This window comes from Epinephelus fuscoguttatus, linkage group LG2, assembly GCF_011397635.1.
Source record: "Epinephelus fuscoguttatus linkage group LG2, E.fuscoguttatus.final_Chr_v1".
Lineage (NCBI taxonomy): Eukaryota > Metazoa > Chordata > Actinopteri > Perciformes > Serranidae > Epinephelus > Epinephelus fuscoguttatus.
This window is the reverse complement of record NC_064753.1, coordinates 3,528,126-3,550,986: the sequence shown is the minus strand read 5'-3', so window position 1 is coordinate 3,550,986 and position 22,861 is coordinate 3,528,126. Positions and strand designations below refer to the sequence as shown.

The 22,861-nt window shown below is 44.6% G+C and overlaps 1 long non-coding RNA gene across 1 annotated transcript; it reads right to left on the bottom strand.

The window, feature by feature from the left end:
* Positions 1-21,152: 21,152 nt before the first annotated feature.
* On the bottom strand, positions 21,153-22,182 carry LOC125905683 (uncharacterized). Its single transcript, XR_007451683.1, has 4 exons — positions 21,852-22,182; positions 21,625-21,735; positions 21,436-21,510; positions 21,153-21,220 (listed from the first exon to the last, which is right to left on the bottom strand). It is a non-coding gene; the product is annotated as an uncharacterized LOC125905683 (long non-coding RNA).
* Between the last annotated feature and the right edge of the window lie 679 nt (positions 22,183-22,861).

The following is a 22,861-nucleotide window of genomic DNA, read 5'->3' as shown; positions in this document are numbered from 1 at the left end:
ATAACTGTCAAATTGCAAGTCACCCATTATTAGCTTGGACTTTTTCTGTACTCATAGCTTAACAAATTACATCTAACGTTATACTTTTTCTTACTGTGGCAGAATGGCTCACAGATCAAGTAAAGCAGCGTGCACCTGATGGTTTACTTAACGCAGGGGTCCTACTTCACGACCAGTTCATGGAGCATGTCCTCGACAGCAGAGTTGGGTACTTTGATTACTTTTTGCAGTAACGAGTAACCTAACGGGTTAGTTTACTGTTTGAGTAATCAAATACTTAAGTACATTTTCAAACAAGACATCAGTTACTTGCGTTACTTTTATATGTGCACTTGTATATGTTTTCAACTCTGTTGATTAAAAAATAATAATAATTATCTGTGTTGATTAAAAAATGATAAAAATTAAAAAAAACCCAATCTATTTCCTCTTCCTCCGCCCCGGCTACGTTATTCCGGTGGCAGTCAGTTACTTACCAATATGAGTGCCGTTGATGAGGCTGCAAAAGGTGCGTTTCAGGCTTGGAAATATTCCCATTACTTTACTGTAGTCAGGGAAACAAAAACTTGATGGTAAAATGTAAGCTTTGTGCTGGGAATAATATCCTCTCGACGGCGAAGAACTCCAATTCGAATCTAACCAAGCACCTTAAAGCAAAACGCAGCGTGACCACATTGGTAGCCACCAGGCCCCCCCCCTGAGCAGAATGCGGGTCCTTCAGTTCCCAAACAGCAAAGAATGTCTTTTGCTTCTAAAAATGGAGATAACATCAGTTCAAAAGAAGTCATGAAGCTTGTCGCTAGCTACATGGTAGAAGAAATGCTGCCAATGTCTACGGTAGAGTACAAAACTTTCCGCAGGATCGTCAGTAAAATCCCCACAACTCAAAAGATGGAGGACGAGGACTCGTTGACAGACAGGTGAGGTCAGACTCAGGACTTGCATTATGCCTGGTACACACTACACGACTTTTCTGCCCGTTCTGAAAGTCACTGTGTCACATTACACGATAAAATCATGCCATGACTTGGCCTGCAGACATGACACACTACACGATGGTCCATATCAATTATCCCCAGTCATCTTTCACGGTGTGTGTGGTGTCATCAGGTTATTCTTGTTCTATCTTTATTACTTTTACTATTATTTCAGTCACTGTGTCTCCCCATGTGCCAGCCGACATGTTGTAGTCACCTAAAAGCGTCAGCAGATGGCAGAAGCTACATTTGAAACACTGTATGTAAACATTCAAGCTACTGTCTGTATCCTCCACAACCAAGTTCCTACAAATGTTTCAGAATAAAAGCCTAATTAGAAAATGGAGGGATCCTCTCAGCCGAGGTTATAAGCTTTTAATTTGAAGGAAATCAGGAAGTGTTGAGTTTGAAATGGCAGCACGATGCATTCACTTTATGAAGACAACGGGAGCAGATGAAAAGTAAATATATAAAGATACAGAGGGACTAATAAATAACGGACCGTCTATAATGTAGTCCGTTTTGTCAACTAATACTTGAATAAACACGACGTTTATTTCCTTTAGTCACTTTTATTGACTCACCATGTGGTCATAGCCACCAGTATCCGTACAACCTCCCAGTTTACATACATTCACTCACTCCCACCGCGCATGCGTCGTGCCCACATGGAGGAGAACCACTTTTCCTCTAGAGTGGCGCAGGGATGAGAACCGTAAATAACATAATAGAAAAGAATTCCAAGTTAACAATCTCCCTATCATTTTTTTAAGAAAACAGAAAAGTGCCTGTAGTGGGTGCTCAAAATTATTTTCACAAAATAAACCTCTTAACAGACAGCCTAAACAGTAGGTCATCATTGTAAACAAATAAACCTCTTAACAGACAGCCTAAACAGTAGGTCATCATTGTAAACAATCATTAAACATTTCCATCCTTTTTTTTTTTTTAAACCTTTAGTTTAGATCCCACAGTCCTTCACTGAGTGCTTTCAAAAGCACCAGAGCTGATGCTCCCTTTTTTGTCAGACAGTCAGCGAGTTGAGTTTTTGTGACTGACCAGAGTACCTTCTTGATTTTTTGTCTTTGTATAAGCTCTTTGATACCACTTATGTCCAACCGAAGCCTCTTCTCTGTGACCTGTTTTGTTGACTTAAGGGCATCGAACATGGAGTGACTGTCAGTCACACAGACCAACGGGGGAGTATTCAATCCAGCAGTCCCAGTAGTGAGCTCAGAAAAGAGAGTGGCCAGGAAAATTGCATTGTCTTTTCCATCTGACATAGCAAGAGTCTCTCCAGCAAGGGTACTTCGCACCACACGTCTAATCCTCTTAGATTGCCAACAGAGAGGAGAGAACTTCCCTCCTTCTCCTGTGAGGGTGATCAGGGTCCCCCCTTGTGAGCCTCCATCTGGGAGGTTTCCCAGAGAGGCATCACTGAAAACAGTCAAGTTCAAAGCATTGTTATTTCCCAAATATTGGAAATTTGAGCGTCACCTTTCCAGTTTTGAGTTTACGAATCACCTTATTTGCATCATGAATAGATTGCACTGTAGCATTTTTTAGATTGGATGCTAAACCACAAGAATCAAACATAATATCAGGTCTGGTCTGCTTTGCAACCCATAGGATCTCTCCTATTTTTGACCTAAGCTGCTCTTTTTCTGTTTCAGCAAGGGGAGCATCCTTTTGTACAACACGTGCTGGTTGCATGTGAATAGGTTGCAGGTTTTCAATGTAGCTGTGCTGGTGCACCTGTATTACACCATTAACGGTAACAAAATCCATCCCTACATAGGAGAAATTGTCATGTTCCTCGTGTCCCACATGGAATGCTGAATTTAGCTGGGGAATCACATCAGTGGAAAAGTTTTGTGAGCCTGCCCAAAGAAAATCATCTACATGGCATGCAAGTACTCCTGTCACCCTACACTGCTCGTCTAACCAATAAAAGACTGCAGGATCCACCTGTGACACTTTACCACTTGTGCTCAGCATGATCTCCTTCACTTTGTTATACCAATACAATGATGCATCAGCAAGACCACATACACATACACTTTTAAGTTTTCATAACACCCCTACACTGCCTGCCTCTGGTGGAGGACGGACATAAATATCCCTAGACAGTTTCATGCCCTGCAAAAATGCAGATTTGATGTCCATGGAATGGACTTGCCACTTATTTTGACAAATTACTGTTAACAGTAACCTTAGAGATTCTGAGGCACATGTTGGAGAATCTGAAGCTCTTGGATATTAAATTCTTCAAAACCCCTGGCTACCAGTCTGGCTTTAGGCACAACACCTTTGTCAGTTTCTTTGAGACTACAGACCCATCTGGTGGAAACACACTTTTGACCTGCATCCTCCACTTCCTCAAAAAATCATTATTGTGCCAGTTCTTTATTTTGTCCTGTTTGGCTGTGTCAAATGAGATGTCTTTTGTTATAAGAACATCAGCATCCCTGACTTCTGGTTCAATGTTGAGTTCATTGACACGTGACATGTCAACTGCTTCCTTTTGTCCATAACTGCCATCAGGTTCAATATATTGTACCTGTGCCAATCTTTGTGCTGTCCTGTGGCTTTGCCTGCTCTGCCTAAAACTATGGCTCTGTATGGAACACATTCATCACTTTTCATAAAGGTTACAGTCTGTCCTGTTTTCAACTTCATACCTGTAGAAGAAACAGGGTTACCACTGACATTTTGTTCCATTGCTGTTTGCGTCACAGTGGTTTGGCTCACTAGTGGGTGTACTGCTCCTTCAGTAGTTACCTCTCTGTCACTGTCCTGTTCATTGTCACTGTTTGTGTCCTGTTCATTATTTATTACTCTGTTTTCGATGCCTTTCTCACCTTTTGTTTCACTGCTAGCATCACCAGTTTGCTTTTCCTGTTCTTGTGTGTGTACCTTATTAAGCCTTGAGTGATGCACTCTAACAAGGGTTCCACCATGCCTAACAAATACAACAGCTCCATCCTGATCAATAACTACCCCTGGTCCCTTCCATTCTGCACTGTCCGCTCGTTTGTAGTAGACTTTGTCTCCTGTCTCATATTTTTCATCAGTGGGTCTAAGCTGCTTGCGCAGTGCTCTTCTAATCCTCTCTGAACATTCAGCTTCAGTGAAGGCTTTCCTAGAAGTGTACAAAGCTGATATGTGTTCTCCTACCCTCACACTCAGTGTAGTGCCTTCTAGTGCAGGTGGCTTATCAACTAATACAGAGGGGAGGTTAGGGTTCGGACCAAAAACAAGTTGATGTGGACTATAACCATGAACATTATGCATACAGTTCTTAGCCATGAGGGCCCAGTCTAGGGCTGTGTGCCAGTCACATCCATTTTCTCGTTTAACCTTCTGAATGATGTCTGTGAGAGTCTGATTGTGCCTTTCCAGTAGGCCGTTGCTCCATGGACTGTATCCTGCTGTTGTTCTCGTCTCAGTGTTGAAGTTCTCGGCCATGTCTCTGAACTCCTCATTGTTGAATTCTCCGCCATTATCACTGTATAATCTCCGTGGGGGACCATGGACGCTTATCCATGTGTGAATGAAGGAGTTGACAATTTCAGAGGATTTCTTTGTCTTCACAATATTTTCTGCGCTAAAACGTGCGAAATGGTCGATAATATGTAGATACCATAGACCAGGTTCTAACTCATGCAGGTCCACTGCCACCGTTGCATTATACTCAGTAGCTAGAGGTAGACCCACAGCTGGCTTTGGCTTGGTCTTGCTGTACCTCTGGCATATGTCACATTCATGTACTATTTGTTGCAAAATAGTGAGGCAGTCTTTATTCCCTGAACTTTGAATAAGTCTCTGCAGCCTGTCTGTTGAGGCATGGCCAAACTGTGAAGCTTGAGGAGGACTTTGCGTTTCTCTTCTGGGGACATGTTCTCTGTCACTGTCAGAGCCTCATCTTCAGTTTGACTCTCTCCATCTGTAGCTTCTAGTGTCACATCTTTGATTTGACTCCTTATGCTATCTTTGTCTCTTATGTCCACACAGTAGTGTCCTGAACTAGTGAATTCCAGTGGTACAGGTTGCTTAAACATCACTGCTCTGTCATTCTCCATGTCCAAAACAGCTCCTGCCTTCTTCAGGGATGTTTTACTCAGCAGTAGTGGAATGTTAGCTTTCACCACTTCAGTTTCAATGTGACATTTTGTTTGTCCTATTTTAGCAGGTAGCTTCACTTTTCTGGTGGAATACACTAAATTCCCATCTCCAAACCGAAATGGTCTAGAACTGGGACTTTCTGTTTCCATAATCTTGTGCACTTGTTCCTTAGTGAGATCATTAATATAACTGTCAAGCCATTTCTCCCCACATACTGTACGAGTGCAAGCAGTGTCTATAATAGCTGATCCTAAGGATTCAGTCAGAAAAATCTCAGAGTCAGACACGGGGGATTTAATTAACAACGTGATGTTAACTTCCTCTACATTTTCATCTTCAGTTAATCTTACTTGTTCACTCTTCTTGTGGGGGCAGTCCTTAGCCCAGTGAAAAGTGCTTTGACACACCGTACATCTTGACCGCTTACCGAACTTATCCAATGGGTTAGTACCTGGCAGCGGTTGCTTTTGTTGTCCACTTTGAAACGTTGTGACTTTTCCTTGTTGTTGTTCTGTGAAGAAAGCTGCCTCTCGGTTTAGTTGTATTCCTTGTGATGAGACTGCCGTGTTCCTTCCAAAAATCCGCTTGAGTGCCGACTTCATTGATGAGAACGTCAGCTCCGTACACGCTGTCAGTGCAAGTTGTCTGTTTTTCTCGTCGAGACAGGCTGTGTCCAACAGTTTAAAGGCTAACACAGCATCTGGGAGCGTCATGTTATACTTTTTCATCCGGTTGTATCGCTGTTCAAAGTCGATAATGTAGTTGGCCATTAAAACTGAACTGTCTTTCGTTATGCCATCAAAATGAGAATACGCTTCGTATGCTCTATCCTTTTCCTCTTTCAGAAATACACCGTCCAGTTTCGCTAATAATGTCGCCATACCGCCATCACTGTCCAATTGTTCCGCAGGTATCTCCATGGCGGTTTCTCTGGCTCGTCCTTCCAGTCCCAACGCAACCGCCAGTGCCTGCTTCTTCTTGTCGAGTTCAGTGACCCGCTTCCATATGTTGACTTCATTTTTCCAACACTCGTACGGCCTGGTCTCATCAAACTTCGGCGGTACTTTGTAGTTTGCAGCCATCTTCTAACCATCCTCTGCTACCAATGTTAACTAATACTTGAATAAACACGACGTTTATTTCTTTTAGTCACTTTTATTGACTCACCATGTGGTCATAGCCACCAGTATCCATACAACCTCCCAGTTTACATACATTCACTCACTCCCACCGCGCATGCGTCATGCCCACATGGAGGAGAACCACTTTTCTTCTAGAGTGGCGCAGGGATGAGAACCGTAAATAACATAATAGAAGAGAATTCCAAGTTAACATGTTTCACATAGCTGGTAGCCTCTGCAGTTGTGGTAAGTAAAAGACACTATTTGTTAATGTTATTATTACACTCATTGTCCTTTATTCATTCTGATATCGTGTAGTGTTTACCAGGCATCACCTATTCTAGAATGGACTCTGAGATTTGTTTCACTTGTGAAGTGTAGTACTAGTAACATACCAATAAATTTCATTATTATAATTCTTTACAGGAAAACATTTGCTAAGTACCTGGAATGAGAAACAAGAGCTATGACTACCCACTGGATTGATCCCTCCACTCTGCAGCGCAAGAAAGCTGCTCTAGCGTGCAGAATAGTGAAAGGGAGACATACGTATGACAAAATTGCCACTGAGATTGAGCAGATACACCATTCATATGGCCTGGGCGGTAAAGTGACAGCTACTGTCACCAACAACGGTTCCAACTTCGTTAAGGCCTTCCAGGAGTTCCGAAAACCAGATTCCGACTCAGATGAGGAGGAAGAGGAGGTCGCTGATGAAGATGTGACAATTGCAGACCTAGACAACTTGCTTTCCACCAATGACTACGACACATGTACGTGTGTTCTCCCTCCACACCACAGATGTGCATCGCACAGACTGAACCTAATATGCGTTGCAGACATAGAAAACTGGCTGTCATCAAACGGTGAAGCCAAAGCAGTGTACCGAAGTGCAATCGCCAAATGCTCTGCAGTCTGGACCAAAGCCAATAGGTCAACTGTGGCAGCAGAGATCACGGAGGAGTTTAGCAAATGGTCACTGCTGGTGCCATGTAAAACCCGGTGGAACTCTTTCTATAATGCTGTGCGTGGGGTCACCGACATGTCCCTACCAGACCTGAACAGCCTGTGCACCTGGCTAGGCATCAGGTGTGTCACAGATACAGAGTACCAGTTTTTGAAGGAGTACTGCATGGTGCTTCAGCCACTCTCTAGAACCTTGGATATTCTCCAAGGGGAGAACAACTGTTACTTTGGAACCATCCTGCCAGCTCTCGAGTCCCTGATGACCAAAACCCTAGAGCTGAAGAACAGCCTCTCCCGCATGGCATCAGGCCTGGCTGATACCATCATCAAAGTAGGCTAAATAATTTTGATCATGCTTGCCAGATGGCAGCTATTTTCTAAAAATAAAATGTATGATTTATAACCTGTTTGCATAAAACTACTGCCATTTAAATTTTAGGTTTAGAAGCCTATGTAGTATAAAAATACACAAATATAGGCTAGCCTAAAAAAAATAAATAAATATGCATACACTTTTATGAAGTTTTAGCCTAACACTATACTATTGATATATTTTGCAGGCAGTCGAGAAATGGTTCGCCTCCAAGCTGGAGAGTGAGGAGGCCTTGCTTGCTGCTGTGACCCATCCCAAGTTCAAGTTGCGCTGGATCAGGGACCAGGAGCAAAAAGACAAGGCCAAAGCGCTGCTCGCTGCTGAATGTCGTGCCCTCCCCTCGGGGGAACTACTGCCGTCAGCTGCACCCACTACGTCCGCGAGAGACCCAGAGGATGACTTTTTCACATTTCCAGAAGATACACAGCAGGTTTCTGCCTCAGAGGATATTGAGATAGCGGAGTATCTGCATTCTGGGCATGATATAGATGTGTTAAACAACCATCCAGTGATCAAGAGGATTTTTCTCAAATTAAACACCCCAACTCCGTCCAGTGCGCCCGTAGAAAGGCTTTTTTTTTGTCAGATAAACGCTTTCAAATTCTCCTTCTCATGCGCTATAACCACTACTTTATCAAAGAAGGTCAGTAGGCTTAAATAACATCGCTGTGATAGCCTACTATCAATAGGCTCTAATAGTTGGTTGGTGAAAGTTTTGTTTTATTTTGGTAGGCCCATTCAATAAGGACTGTATTAGAAGAAAGTCAAAGTAGCCCACCATTATTTGTGTGTTTTAGGCTTTAAGTAGCCTAGGCTGTCTTTTTATTTTATTTTAAGGACTTTTGAATTTGATGCATTTTGGCATAATATGTAGGCATATTTTTGCGATTGCAAATGCATGTGTTTTTAGGCCTAGTTGAGAGACATCCATGACCTCTAATAGACAGTTTGATTTTTCATTTTCTTAGGCCTATATTCAATAGGAACTTTTGGGAAAATTGAAGTTTGGCTGTTCTGAAATGCCATCTTGTTTCTGCACTTTACACATGTGCACTCAGTCACTCACTGCACAGCAGCACTGAGTTTGCCTTGAATGTTTAAAAAATGTAGGCCTAGGCTATGCCTGAGCCTTGCATCCTTTTAGAGGCAGCTGTCATTTAGCCCCTTTATCAAGCTTTTGGCATGTCTGTCAAATGTTTATGCCACTTATTTTTTTATTATTTAGAATAATAAACGTAAATGGAGTATCATATTGTGTCAGTGAGTCAGTCTTTCTTTCATGGTATTCATTGTTATGCTTCCCCTGGAACCTTCGGCCGGCAAGTTTTGGATTCATTTGAATGACGGACAACAACATCACGGTGAACGGGAATGAAACGTGATTTAACAGCAGAATGCCCTTTTCACGGCAAAAACAATAAGGTAAGAGAGAGATGGAAAAGATTTCTGTTGTCTTTGGGCTGTAGCTCTCTGATGCTTTGTGATAGAGTGCTTTGGCACATATGTGTGGAAAAAGCGGAGTCTCAGCTTTCATCTGAGACGAACGGCGTGTGTTTTGCATAACGTCCGGTCGAGTTAGGCCCGAAATATACTGAGTGAGTCGGGATATCGTAGCTGTATGGAGTTGGATTTGTTGTTGTTTATTTAGTTGTTGTTTGAGCTGTGTTTGGAGCATATTTTTACATTCTTGTAGCCCAGGTTCTGCTGTTTAATTTGATGTGCAACATCACTATATTCGTCGTGATCAGTGTATTGTTTTGTTTCACACTGTGCTTGCAAAGTCGCTCTCAAAGTTCCTCAGTTGGGTGACTTTCAGGCTCAACGGGTTAAAAGTACTTGAGTTACTTTTCTCAGAGAGTAATGTTGGAAGTACTTTTAAAGTAACTGAGTTACTTTACTCAGGGAGTAACGCAGTAAAGTAACTGGTTACTTTATTTGAAAGTAACGCAGTAACGTACTTTGATTACTTTTAAAGTAACCCTTACCCAACACTGCTCGACAGTGCTCTTTGAGAGTTAAAGCGGTTGGTTCATTGCCAGCCCCCTGCTACCTTGTTGGAGTTGCGTGCCGAAGCTATTAGATGGGAACGAGAGGGTCTTCCAGGGGGTGCTAGAGAGCGTAGCCATTCTCTCCCAGCCGTGTATGGTCTACAGTATGGGGTGGCAAGCGGTCCTCGCCCAGCTCCTCCCACCACCTCACAGGGGTCAGAACAGACTGTGGCTTCCTTACAACCCCTCTCACTGCAGTTTCGGCCCAATCACAAGGGCCCTGTGATTTGTCAAAGGTGCCAACGGCCGGGTCATTTTGCTATGGAGTGTGATGGGGAATGGGCATTCCCCCCAGCTCACGCTAGCTCTGCCCTTGGCCTGAGCTCTCAGGCGGCTAGGCCTTCCCATTCTTCTGGTCAGTTGGAAAACTGAAGCCCACTGAGCTGTTGAGCCACAGCTCAGGTGGGGAGTCGACGGGCTCACGGGAAGGGACTATAGATAATTTAATGTCATCTTGCCCACACCTCGATGTCTCAATGGGTGGTGTCACAGTCCCGTGCTTGGTAGACACTGGATCCATGGGCAGTAGTCCCTGCCATCCTTCTTCCTTCAGGAAGAAGGATGGCAGCCTACGCATGTGCGTGGACTATCGCCTTCTTAACAGCAAGACTAGGAAGGACGCCTTTCCCCTACCTCGTATTGAGGAGAGCCTCGATGCCCTTTCTGATGCCTGCTAGTTCTCCACTCTGGATTTGGCCAGCAGGTACACCCAAGTTCCTGTAACTGAACAAGACAAGCCCAAAATGGCTTTCTGCACGCCTTTCAGTGGTTGATGCAAAGGATGTTTGGGGACCAGCAGTGTCAGTCTTTGCTCCTCTACTTCGACGACATCATTGTGTTCTCTTCTTCCATCACCCAGCACTTGCAGCGACTGGAAGTGGTTCTTGCCCGGCTTCAGAAAGAAGGTTTGAAAGTGAAACTGGAAAAGTGTGCTTTCTTTCAGAAAGAGGTCAGTTACCTTGGGCATGTCATCTCAGGTGAGGGTGTGTCCACCGACCCCACAAAGATTGAGGCGGTTGCCAAGGGGAGCGTCCCCACCAGGTGACTGAGCTGCGTTCATTCTTGGGGTTCGCCAGCTACTACAGGCGCTTTGTGGAGGGGTTTGCCCAGCTGGCTGGCCCTCTGCATAAGCTGGTGGCAAAGCTTGCAGGCAGCCAGTCCAAACAAGGGCAGAAACAAGATCTGGGTTCTGCATGGACACCGCAGTGTGAAGACAGCTGTGAGGCCTTGAAGGCAAGGTTGGTTTCTGCCCCAGTGCTGGCCTATGCAGGCTTTTCACACCCCTTCATCTTGGAGATTGACGCTAGTCATAGTGGTCTCGGAGCTGTCTTGTCTCAGGAGGCCGAGGGTGATGTTAGGCCTATAGCTTATGCAAGCCGAGGTCTCCGGCCCACAGAGCGCAACATGAACAGTTACAGTTCCATGAAGCTGGAATTTCTGGCCCTTAAGTGGGCAATGACTGAGAAATTCCATGAGTACTTGTTGGGGCACACATGTGTGGTCTTCACCGATAAAAAAAAAGGCTAAGTCATCTCCACTCTGCCGGTCGGTGTTTTGAGAGCTCTTTAATCCAACAGGTCTGTTGTTTGTATGCCGTAGAGAAATCTCGCACCACCCCGTACCACCCTGCAGGCAATGGACAGTGCGAGCGGTTCAGTCGGAGCCTCCACAGCTTTCTACGCACACTGCCAACGTCGGGGAAACAGGATTGGGCCTCCTTTCTTCCACAAGTGCTGTTCTGCTATAACATCACACAGCATCAGGTCACACGGGAGTGTCCATTCTTTCTGATGTTTGGTTGCGAACCTAGTTTACACGATTGCCCCGGTGAGTGACTTGCAGAAAGTACGCCATGTGCATCGTGACATGTTGAAGGCCCAAGTTGGGCCCACGCCTGCTGCTCTGCCTGTTACGGCTCTGCTGCCATCACCAGCTCCTATGGGTAACTCATCCAGTGATGATGATTTATGGTTGCTAGTTCCTGAAACTCCTTTGCCATCTGCTGTGGCTAGAACTCCTGGTCCCATGGAGCCCCCTGCTGTGACTCCAGTCGGAGACACACCTATTCCTGCTACCCCCTTGGCACAGGGCAGACCTCCCTCAGTGGATCCTTCCCTGCCCTCAGCAGGTCCACCCTGTGATAGCCAGCCAGCTGTGCATCGGACAGGACGAACCACAGCTGGACAACATTCTAGTGTTCATCATCTTCCCCGGCCAGTTGGCAACGAAGCTGCTGGACCGTCAAGGGCTGTGTCTAATGTCCAGTCTGCCTTCTACCAGCCATGGTGCTAGCTCTCTATGTTCCGTCCTCAGTCCATCGTCAGGGCGGCGATGCAAAAGTGCGGGGGAGATGTGGCAGAATGGCTCATTTCAGCCTCTTAATTGTGTGGCAGGATAGGTTTTTACTGTCACTTACTCTGCAATTACTCAATTGCACGTTGATTGCAGGCCACACCGTGCTTTGCTATATGTAGGCAGACCTCGCCTTTCCTCGGGTTGGATCTTCCTACTCTGCACTGGAGCCGGTGTCCATGGCAGTGGTGTGGTTTGGCGTGGTCTGGTGTGGCTGTTCTGACGCCGTTTGGATCATGTCTCCTCTGTGGTGTTAAGCAGAGCTGGCCTGTCTGCCGGCTGGAAACATACACTTCGGCCACCCCAGAAGCCTTTTTACACCTTCTGTGCCATTTTCTGGACACCGGAGTGACTGCAGCTACCTGGCGAAACTCACTGGTTTCTCCCGGACACTCATTCACCTCTACTGGACCCCAACCCACCCTGATCTGAGTCAACACACTTTTGGAGTCCCCGCGCATAAGTTTGTAAGTTTTTAAGTTTTTACTGTGGCTCATACCAACTGCTAAAAGAAAAAAAAAAAACTTGAGAAGGTAGCTCTCTGGAGAATATAATCACGTCATTATGCATTACACCGTTGCTGCTGGAGTTTGTTTTCTGCTTCCTTGGTTACCCCATCTGTCCCCCATGGCTCCACTCACCTCTCCACACCACTGTGACAGCTGTATCCACAAAACCCAGAAGATCGCAGAGCTGGAGCAGCGCATTTCAAACCTCTACTGGATTAGGGATGAAGAGGTGCGGCTTGACTCCGTTGTCGCTCCAGGTCCTGGTCCCCCTGGCAATCCTGTGGATCTGGACTCAACCATCCCAGAGTTTGGTCCTGGCTCCATGGATACAGCAGATCCCACCCCACTGGCTTGGCCCCAGCTGAGCGGTCAGCCTCAGCTCCTCAGCTCCGAGCTGATGATCCAGCTGCCACAGCGACATCCAGGCCGGCCTCCGGCGGAGGACCCATGGCTGCTGCTGGGGGCCAAGCCTAAATGGGCGAGCAGCAGTGCAACTTTAGCTACTTTCACCTTCACTCCAAATCCGAGGTTCAGAACTAACAGCTCCACTCCCAACCAAGAGCCATGGTCCACAGTACATGGAAAAAAGCGAGCGAGGTCCAGCCCGATACATGCTCCACCTTGTGAGCTCCAACTGGAGAACAGATATAACATCTTGAGTGTTGAGGAATTCCCTCCGCTGCAAACTGTCCATTGCCCTCCTGTTTGCCCTTCGACTGATTCACTGCCAGCAGCCTGGGGGGTTGTAGGGTCTGTTTCGGGACCCCCGTTCAGGTCCGTGACCTCCTCCTCCTGGCGCAGGATTGTGAAGGAGGCTGCTCTCAGGGCGAGACGCTCCGGCGGTCTTCCATGCTGTGAACGGTCGTGTGAGCCCCCAGCCACCGCTGAGGTTGTGACCTCTCCGCACACTCCACAAATAGTCCCCACAGAGCAGCGGCGCTCGCCCCCTCGTCCTCGGCCACTGTTCCCCCCAACCACCGCCGTAGTGGGTGACTCCATAACCAGGAACATTCGCTTTTTTAATTCCACCACCCACTGATAAACTCCCGGACCTACTGCAATCATTTCCACACTCCATTAAACATCTGATCGGAACCAACGACGTGGTCCGGGGTCAGTCTGAGCTGCTAAAGAGCGATTTTAACAGTCTGTTTTCTGCCTTAAAAGACTGCAGGATGTCAATCTTCATCAGTGGCCCTCTTCCCACACTCGGCCTCAGCGCAGAACGGTTCAGTCGGCTCCTTCAACTCCAGTCTTGGCTCCAAACCGCCTGCATTATCCACGGGTTTTATTTCATAGACAATTTTAACTTATTTTGGAACCGCCCCTCCTTTTATCGACATGATGGACTTCACCCGAGCAAGTTAGGAAGCCGCGTGTTAGCAGCCAACGTACAGCGTACCGTACACACAACGCCACTCACACATGCGTGACTGTTTACTTGCCACACCCCCTTCTCAGTGCCTGTCTCTTCTTCTACGCAGCATTCTATTGACATTGCCTCCCATAGCTCCCCCTACAGGCTCCAGCTACCACTAACCTTTACAGACAATCCCTCCTGCTTTCCTATTGCCCCAACTACTGGGCTAATCTCTACTGTCCCACAATCTCCCACCTTCATACCCGTAGTAATGAACAACAGACATTACAAACGTCAGAACCACACAACCCACAATTTCCGGTATCTGCAACCACTGTCGCAATCACAATCTGTCTGCAAAGCTGGTCCCAAGTCTCTAAAGCTGGCATTGTTGAATGCTCGCTCGATCAACAACAAATCATTCACGCTGAATGATTTTTTCAGGGATTTAGATTTCATGTTTTTCACCGAGACCTGGCAAAGGGATGAAGATTATGTGTCCATGGAGCTATGCCCGCCTGATTGCGCATTCATATGTGCCCCAAGGACCACTGGCCGCGGTGGTGGCCTTGCTTTGTTGTACAAAGACAGTTTCTCCTCGAGGAGAGTGAATTGTGGAACTTTTACCTCATTTGAACTGCTTATTTCTAAAGCTGGCCGCTCTAACCCGTTTTATTGTATTTTAATTTATCGCCATCCTGGTATTAATGGCGCCTTTCTGGCTGAATTCAGTGACTTTTTGGCTTCCATCACTAAATTTCAAAGAATCTTAATGCTTGGGGATTTTAATGTGCCTGTAAATGACACCACAAACTCCTTTGCTAATAATTTTAGAAATCTCACCGAATCTTTTCATTTTGTGCAACATGTCAATGGCCCGACACACATTAAGGGAAACACGCTGGACCTTGCTTTTACACTTGGTTTGGACATTGATTGTATCGTCTCTGAGGAGCTGCCCGTCACGGATCACAACTGCATCCTGTTTAATTTGTCTATTATTTCTGATTGTTCAACCAGCAAGCGTACAAAACTCACCCATATGTTAAATAACCTCTCTGCTGAGAAATTCTCATTCGCTTTTAACAGTGTGGCGCAGCCTGTTAGTATTAACGTTGACGTTGACTGCCAAGTTTTAACTTTTAACTCACACTGCTCTGCTATTCTTGATAAGATTGCTCCTTTAAAGTCTCGAACTATCCCCGCAGCTAATCCCACTCCCTGGCTGAACGACGACATCTGCTGCTTTCGTTGTAAATGTCGGAGAGCTGAGCGCTTGTGGAAATCAAGCAAGCTTCATGTACATCATCTTTATTTTAAAGAACTGTTAGCTGAATTCAATTCTGTTGTTAGGGTAGCCAGAGCCTCTTATTTTAAAAATCTCATCATCTCCAACAAGAGAAATCCTAGGGTCATTTTTGACACTATAAGTAGCATTACTGCTGCGCGACCGCCTGCTCTACCTGTGTCCTCTGATGAGGACTGTAGCAATTTTTTAATGTATTTTGTGAATAAGGTTGCCAGTATAACACCCTCCTCCTCCTCTCTTCCTGATCCTCCCAAACAACAGTCAATTATTGACAATTTCTCACCTGTCTCCTTACAAGACTTAGCAGATCTTGTGTGCACTATGAAGATCTTTTCTAGTCCGCTGGATATCCTGCCCACAACTTTGCTGAAAAAATGTTTTCAGCACTATTGGTCCATCTCTGCTCTCCATAATCAATAGCTCACTGGTTTCTGGTCGTGTCCCATCCCATTTCAAGCAAGCGGTTGTTCAGCTGCTTCTCAAAAAGCCCAATCTGGACCCCGATGTTCTTAGTAACTACCGGCCCATTTCCAAGCTGCCCTTTGTATCTAAGATTCTAGAAAAAGCAGTTGCAAACCAGTTAGTGACAGCGTCGAACAGTTACAATATCTTAGATAAATTTCAGTCCGGTTATCATCAGTTACATTCCACAGAAACTGTTCTTTTCAGGGTCTCCAATGACATCATGATGGCCTCTGATACCGGTAAATCCACTATCCTGGTTCTGCTTGATCTCAGTGCAGTCTTTGACACTGTTGATCACCACATCCTTTTAGACAGGCTGAGGGACAGGATAGGAATCTCAGGGACCGCTCTTCATTGGTTTAAATCCTATCTGTCTGATCGATCCTTTTCTGTGGCTGTTGGCCCTCATAAATCAGAGTTTGCCCCCCTTTCTTGCCGGGTGCCCCAAGGTTCAGTGCTTGGGCCTATCCTCTTTACGCTATACATGCTCCCTCTCAGAGATGTCATCAGCAATTTTGAAGGTATTTCATACCATATGTATGCAGATGACCTCCAGTTATATTTTTCTTTTAACCCTGATAGGACCGATGGAATTGACTCACTGTGCGATTGTATGAATGTAATTAAGGACTGGATGTCTTCTAACTCCCTTCAGTTGAACGCAGCTAAAACTGAGATTTTAATTATTGCACCTGAAGCCTCAGCATCTAAAGTGGCCAGCTGCTTAGGGTCCCTCAGTGCAAATGTGCGCCCCGAGTTGAGAAACCTTGGGGTCACATTTGATCAGGCCATGCTCTTTGATGACCACATCAAAACTGTCACTTGCTCCTGCTTTTTCCACCTCAAAAACATTTCCAAACTCAGATCCATGTTAACTTATTCCGAGCTAGAAATGATCATCCATGCTTTTATTTCCTCACGTCTGGATTACTGTAATTCTCTTTTCACCTGTCTAAATAAAACTTCATTAGACTGCCTCCAGCTGGTCCAGAACGCTGCCGCCAGGCTTCTGTCCAGATCTCATAAGTTCACTCACATCACTCCAGTCCTGGCATCCCTGCACTGGCTCCCTGTTAATTTCAGGATCCAGCACAAGATTCTAACCATCACTTACAGAGCCCTCCATGGTCAAGCACCTGCATACTTGACGGATCTGGTGTCCTTTCACTGTCCTGTCAGGTCACTGCGGTCCACTGAAGGCCACCTACTTACTGTCCCTCACACAAGATTAAAGACGAAAGGTGATAGAGCCTTTAAAGCTGTTGCACCAAAATGGTGGAATGCACTACCTCATGAGCTGAGAGCGGCCTCTTCCGTGGACATTTTTAAAAAAGTAGTTAAAAACACATCTGTTTAGGCTTGCGTTCCGTTAATTGTCCATTGTATCATCTCTTTATTTCTCTGCACTTTACTTTTTATTTGTTTTTGTGTGTTTTGCATTGTTTCTGTTATTGTATTTTTGTATTTTATCTTGTGAAGCACTTTGTGAGTCCTCTCTGTGAGAAGTGCTATATAAATAAATTTACTTACTTTACTTACTGCTGGGTCCAAGCTGGTGACGGACGGTTTCCCTTGGTGGTGGTCCCCTCATTTTTCCTTTGCAGTGGTGCATAACGGTATTATTTGGTGTGTGGTTGTTTTCACGTGAGGTGTGTATCATTATGGTCCCTGCCCTTTACCTTAGTCCGTCCCACTTGGCATTGTCGGATTCTAGCAGAACTAAATTATCTAAATTTAACCCTTGCTGCCTTGCCACATTACTCACCATTGGTTTAAGTCACTGTATCTCCCTACAGAAAAGTTCAGGTAACATTGTGTCGTGTTTATCTGGTAATGGCATTGTTAACATATGGCATATGCTTTGTCCGCTGACCATATTTTCTCCCTAATCGAAAAATATTTCCATACTGCTGATTTAATAATAATTTAATAATTGTTATCCTCATCGTCTTTCTATCAGCTGCTTGCTGTCTGCCTGCCGCCTTGACTGTGACATACAATTTCAAAATAAAGGCGTAACCTAAAGATGGATGATATGAATTGATGTTTTTACTTTGCAGCAATGATATGGGATTGTTGATCATTGGATCGATGGATCATTACACCCCTAGTAGACATATTCAACCCTTCAGTGCATGGGTGTTTTTTCAAACATTCCCACATACCTTGGGTCTCCAGCAACCGGCTTTTATGCAGATTGAGGCATATATTACAGTCAAGTATTTTCACCATTTATAAATGTCAGAAAAATAGTTGTTTTTTTTCACTTATTCATGTATTCATATATATAATCACCTTAACCCCTTACATTTCATATTTCTACTGTATTATCTGACACATAGGCCACTGTAACTTCTCATACACTGACATCTACCAAACCCAAATTAGTCAGCACAGTAATGACAATTTATATTGTGGTCATTGTAACATAGTTGTGCGTGCTGCATACACTGCTACACTATTTTGCCATCAGATTAGCATTTTCAGATTGTTGTGGAGATTAAATGGTTCTGACTGCCTGTTAGAGCATCCATCAGCATTTGGAAGTCTGTGATGTATCATTGCACTATAGGTTTACTGTGTGAGAACAGAGCATGTGAGCGGAGCGGGTGAAAATTTCCGCTCCTCGCTCGCAGACCTGTCACTTTGCGCCGCTTGTCCACTCCGCTTGGTTCTACGCATTCTTCGCTCCGTTCCGCTCCATCATAAATTTTATCCCGCCCCACTCGCTCACCACTCCGCTAAAAAAAACTGCGTCGTACTACCCTAACCTGTAATCTTCTATTCACAAATAAAACGGGGCCTGCCCATTTTTCCGACAGCCCATTGGTCTGACATCCCATTGTTCCGACCATATTAAACCCATTGTTCCGAAGTCCCGTTGTTCCGAAATCATCATGATGCCCTGTGGTTAAGGTCCGGTTAGGTTTAGGCACAAAAACCAATTGATTAGGGTCAGGAAAAAATCATGGTGTGGGTTAAAATGAAAAAGAAAGTGGCAAACACATAAGCCGTGAGCCTGCTTCGCCTCAAGCCTTTCCCAGCTGACCCAGAGCTGGTCGCGGCACACCATCAAGGCAGAAATACGCCCACCGGGAGCTGTTCAGCACCGTGGAGAGCTCCCCACACAACCCTGACCCCAGAGTTAATAACAGGAGGTTATGGTGTTTCATTCTCTCCTCTCTATGACACTTGTATCTCGACTAGTAGCCTACTTTTGTTGCGTTGATGATCCTTTATGGTACACAAATACAGTAATAATCACATATCGGAACAATGGGACGTCTGACTAATGAGAGGTCGGAACAATGCTACGGCACCAATAAAACATGAGCTTGGTAGATTCTCCGGGGAAGCCCTCTCCCCGCAGTTAGGGACCCTTCTACACGGTACCGCTGGCAGGGTGGAAATAAGTCAAAGTGTAGAGGAGATGGACCGGGTTAAGCGGCCGACCTCCGAAGCCCTCTCGCCTCTCCCCGCAGTTAGGGACCGTTCTCCAAGGTACCGCTGCTTCTTTTCTCAGTTTCTTTTCTGAAGTACACAGTAAACTCCATAGTTTTAAAAGAAAATAGTTAAAGTCACATAATAATGTTATAGGTTTTTTAAATGTAAATGACGGTGGGCCAAAGTGCATTTTTTTTTAGCCAACCACTTATAGACTCTGGGATTCCCATGTTTGATGAAGCTTTGTCATGGAAACATTCTTTGGGTTTAACAATTTTGACATGGGTTCTATGCACATTCAGTTTCTTTTGTTAAGAGTTGCTATGACTTAACAAATTCCAATACTATAAAACTTCAATTAGTAGCCTGCATTATTATTGCTTGAATCACTGAACTTATAATTGGGGCAGACATCTATATGGGGCACGCCTTTCATTCCTTTTACATAAAGCTGTTGCTTAGCAAAGATGGGAAATATGATCAAATTGTTCACTTGAACCAGAACTTGTATGAAACTTAGGCTTCGAATAGCCACACCACTTTCTCTTGTTTAAACAAAGTTCATAATTTGGATTCGTTTTTTAGAAACGTTTTTATGAATACAAATAACTAAGGTAACTGACGACTGGACACATGTTCTGACTTAATCACAGCTTCAGAGAAAGAGAGTCACCACCTGTTTTTTTTTTTTTTTGTCATGCTTCTCTGGTGCTCTTGGTTTTAGTAAATGAAAATGAAGTGGGCTAAGGATGTGTAGCATCTCCACATTGTTAAAAGTTCAAACATTTATATTTGTATGTGTGATCTAAACAGTTAACTAATGTTAGCTCAAGTGGGTAGTCAACAATCCACTTTTATACATCCAAAGAACTTCTATAAGGGCTAGTAAAAGGGACTAGGCGTTTTACTGGGTCTAGGCTTTTAATTGAAGTTTCATGGCATTTAAATGTAGCTCTTAAAGCTCTGGCTTCTCATTGTGTTTGCCATGCCAGTGGTGCTAGCTGGAAATGAACTGGGTTAGTCTGGTATAGTGCAAATTGAGACTTGCTTAATTGACAATAAGAAAAGAGTCAACTTTGTCTTGGCACACATGACTGAAGGAAAGATGACATGAAAGTGTGCAACTTTATTTTCACTAAACTTTTTTTTTTTTTTTTAGATACTGAGAAGTTATGTTTTGTTTTTGATACATGATTGGGTAAATTCTAGTACAATGTGCACAAACCTGGCAACCTACTAGGTCACAATGGGACCAGTAGAAGGAGCCATCATGGAGGGGGTAGACTAAATATAATAACATTTGGATTCAAGGATGTTGTGAATGATTACCTTATGCTCATTCCAAAGTCCTCAAATACCAAGGGTTTGTCAGTATTTCAGCGTTAGACACTGACGCCAAAGCCACCTTTCGCAGTGTTATGATTTGCCATTGGTCAGCTGGACAGCACCTGTCACGGCAGTATGATATGAGTCAGTTTGAAACGCTGCCAGTAGCAAGGTAATATAAGGAGCTAAAAAGGACCTATATGGTGGATGGGAATGGGGGTGGATCAGGGCTGGACTGGGACCAAAAAATGGCCCTGGCATTTTTGACCCCCGGCGGCCCACCATGGTTATTTATGCGATATGCGGAAGCACATGCCATACCAAAGGATGTATGTGCACATTGTGAAGTTTCAAAAATTAAAATAAAGTGCAGTGGCCTACATGGAAGAGCGTAACCATGTTAAAAAAAAATTGATACACTCTTTCACTACTCACAGAGACCTTCTTGGGGGAGATGGCCACAGTGCCACAATTAAACAGTTTATAAAAATACAAATAAGACAATTAGGCCTGCAGTAAGAGAGAGAGAGAGAGATGCAAAGACAGGCAGACAAAGGAAAGAAAGAGAGCAGCAATCAGTTAAGGTATAGTTTAAATAATCTTTAGGTGAACAGAGAGATAATAGCTGATTGTGTACTTACATATGCTGAGAGACAAAAGGCTGCATGGACCTTGGTGCTCTGAGGGAGACAGAAAGCAGAGGTGAGGTCAGATATGCTAGATTCATCTAATACTGTCTCTTCTTGAATTAAAATAAGAGCTATTTAGTAAACTCACAATGGAAAAAAAAAGAACAAATGTGAACTCCACATCAGGGAAAGGCAAATCTTCACTCCAAATATGCCCTAAGGGGAGAAAAAGAGAGGCCAGGTGGGTCAAGAGAACAGTGAGAATGAGACTGTCAAAAGAAATACATTGACAGTATTGGTGTCTTTAAAATAATGCAATACTTGATAGTTGCATTCATTACAGTCACTCTGTAAAAGTAATGGGCTTTATGACCATCCAGGTGGATGTCAGCAAGATCACATAACAACAGTATACAGTATAGTAAACTTACAAATGTGATGAATGCCTGTGAAGTCCACACCAATGAAAGGCACATCCCTGGAACATCCCTGGGGGACAGGGCAGCCTTAAAGAGAAAGAGTTGGACAGACAAAAAAGTGAGTGATACATACCAATTGCATTGTAACAGGAATAATGACTAAAATAAATAAATAGTTAGACAACAGTCTGATATACATACTGGTTAAGAAACTGTTGAATGGCCCTCTGATAATCCTCAACAACAAATATGTAGCAAGGCAATGAAATTGGAAGATTACGAACTGGAGCAACTGAAAGCAGCAAGGGCACTCTGAGAGAGGAGAGGAGTGAGCAGAGAGCAAAGCAATAATCAGATTACTTTCTGTCAAGAAGTTTAATTAAATCCACTAATTTAACACAAATGTATTTATTTGTCATAAATCTTACCTTACAAAAGCAGTTTCTTCATTAATTCACTCCTCTCTGCAATTCTGTCAATCACTGTGTCAGTATCAAGGGACACAAGGACATCCTTTTCAGTGGCCATCAACATGAAGGCTTCCAGTTTGCTGGCAGACAGGCAATTCCTCAGTCTGTTTTTGATGTAGCGGAGGGTTGAAAATGACCGCTCACAGGCTACCTGAGTTATTGACAGGGTCAGCAAAAACTTGTATGCCAACCCAAGTAGGGGGTATGCGTGAGTCATCATGTTAAATCTGAGAAGGATTTTGTAGCAGCACACGGGGCACTCTTTGCAAGAGACACAGGTTTTGCTTGTTATGTCCATCTCTTCTTCATCATCTGATCTAACATTTCAACACTACTTCTTACCAGGGTGGCACTGGCAGTAGCTATTCTGACCTCAATCTGTCCCTGCTGCTGGGTCACGTCTTCCTCCTCCTCCTCCTCCACCTCGTCCTCCTCCTTCTCCCCCTCCTCCTCCGCTTCTTCTCCTCCAACAACCACCTGTGCACTTGACGGCCCCGGGACTGCTACACTCGCCTCCCCCTCCCGCCCCCCCAGCTGGCGGTTGCAAACATATCGGTGATTTTTGCGCATTTTGCAGCGTCCACTTTTAAATTTCTTTGCCTTTTGTCTCTGAGCTTTTCTGCTCCTCCCTTTCGTTTGTGTGTTTTTTTGTCCATTTTTTGGGGTCCACAGTCATCACACTCCCTCTAACTCCTCCGGTCCTGCAAATGGCAAAGTCAGTCAAACTTTAGTCAGGAAGGAGGGGAGGGGCGGTCCAACGAGAGCTGAGAGATTTCATTGGACTAGTCCAATGTCCTTCAAGAAAATCAACCAATGGGCCAATTTGTGTCTTCGTTACCGTCGCGGTCAATAAAAACTATATACTTTTTAAAAATATATTATGACAGACCTGGGCCGGCCCACAGACGTGCGTTGGCCCACCGGGCATTGCCCGGTACGCCCGATGGCCAGTCCATCCCTGGGGTGGA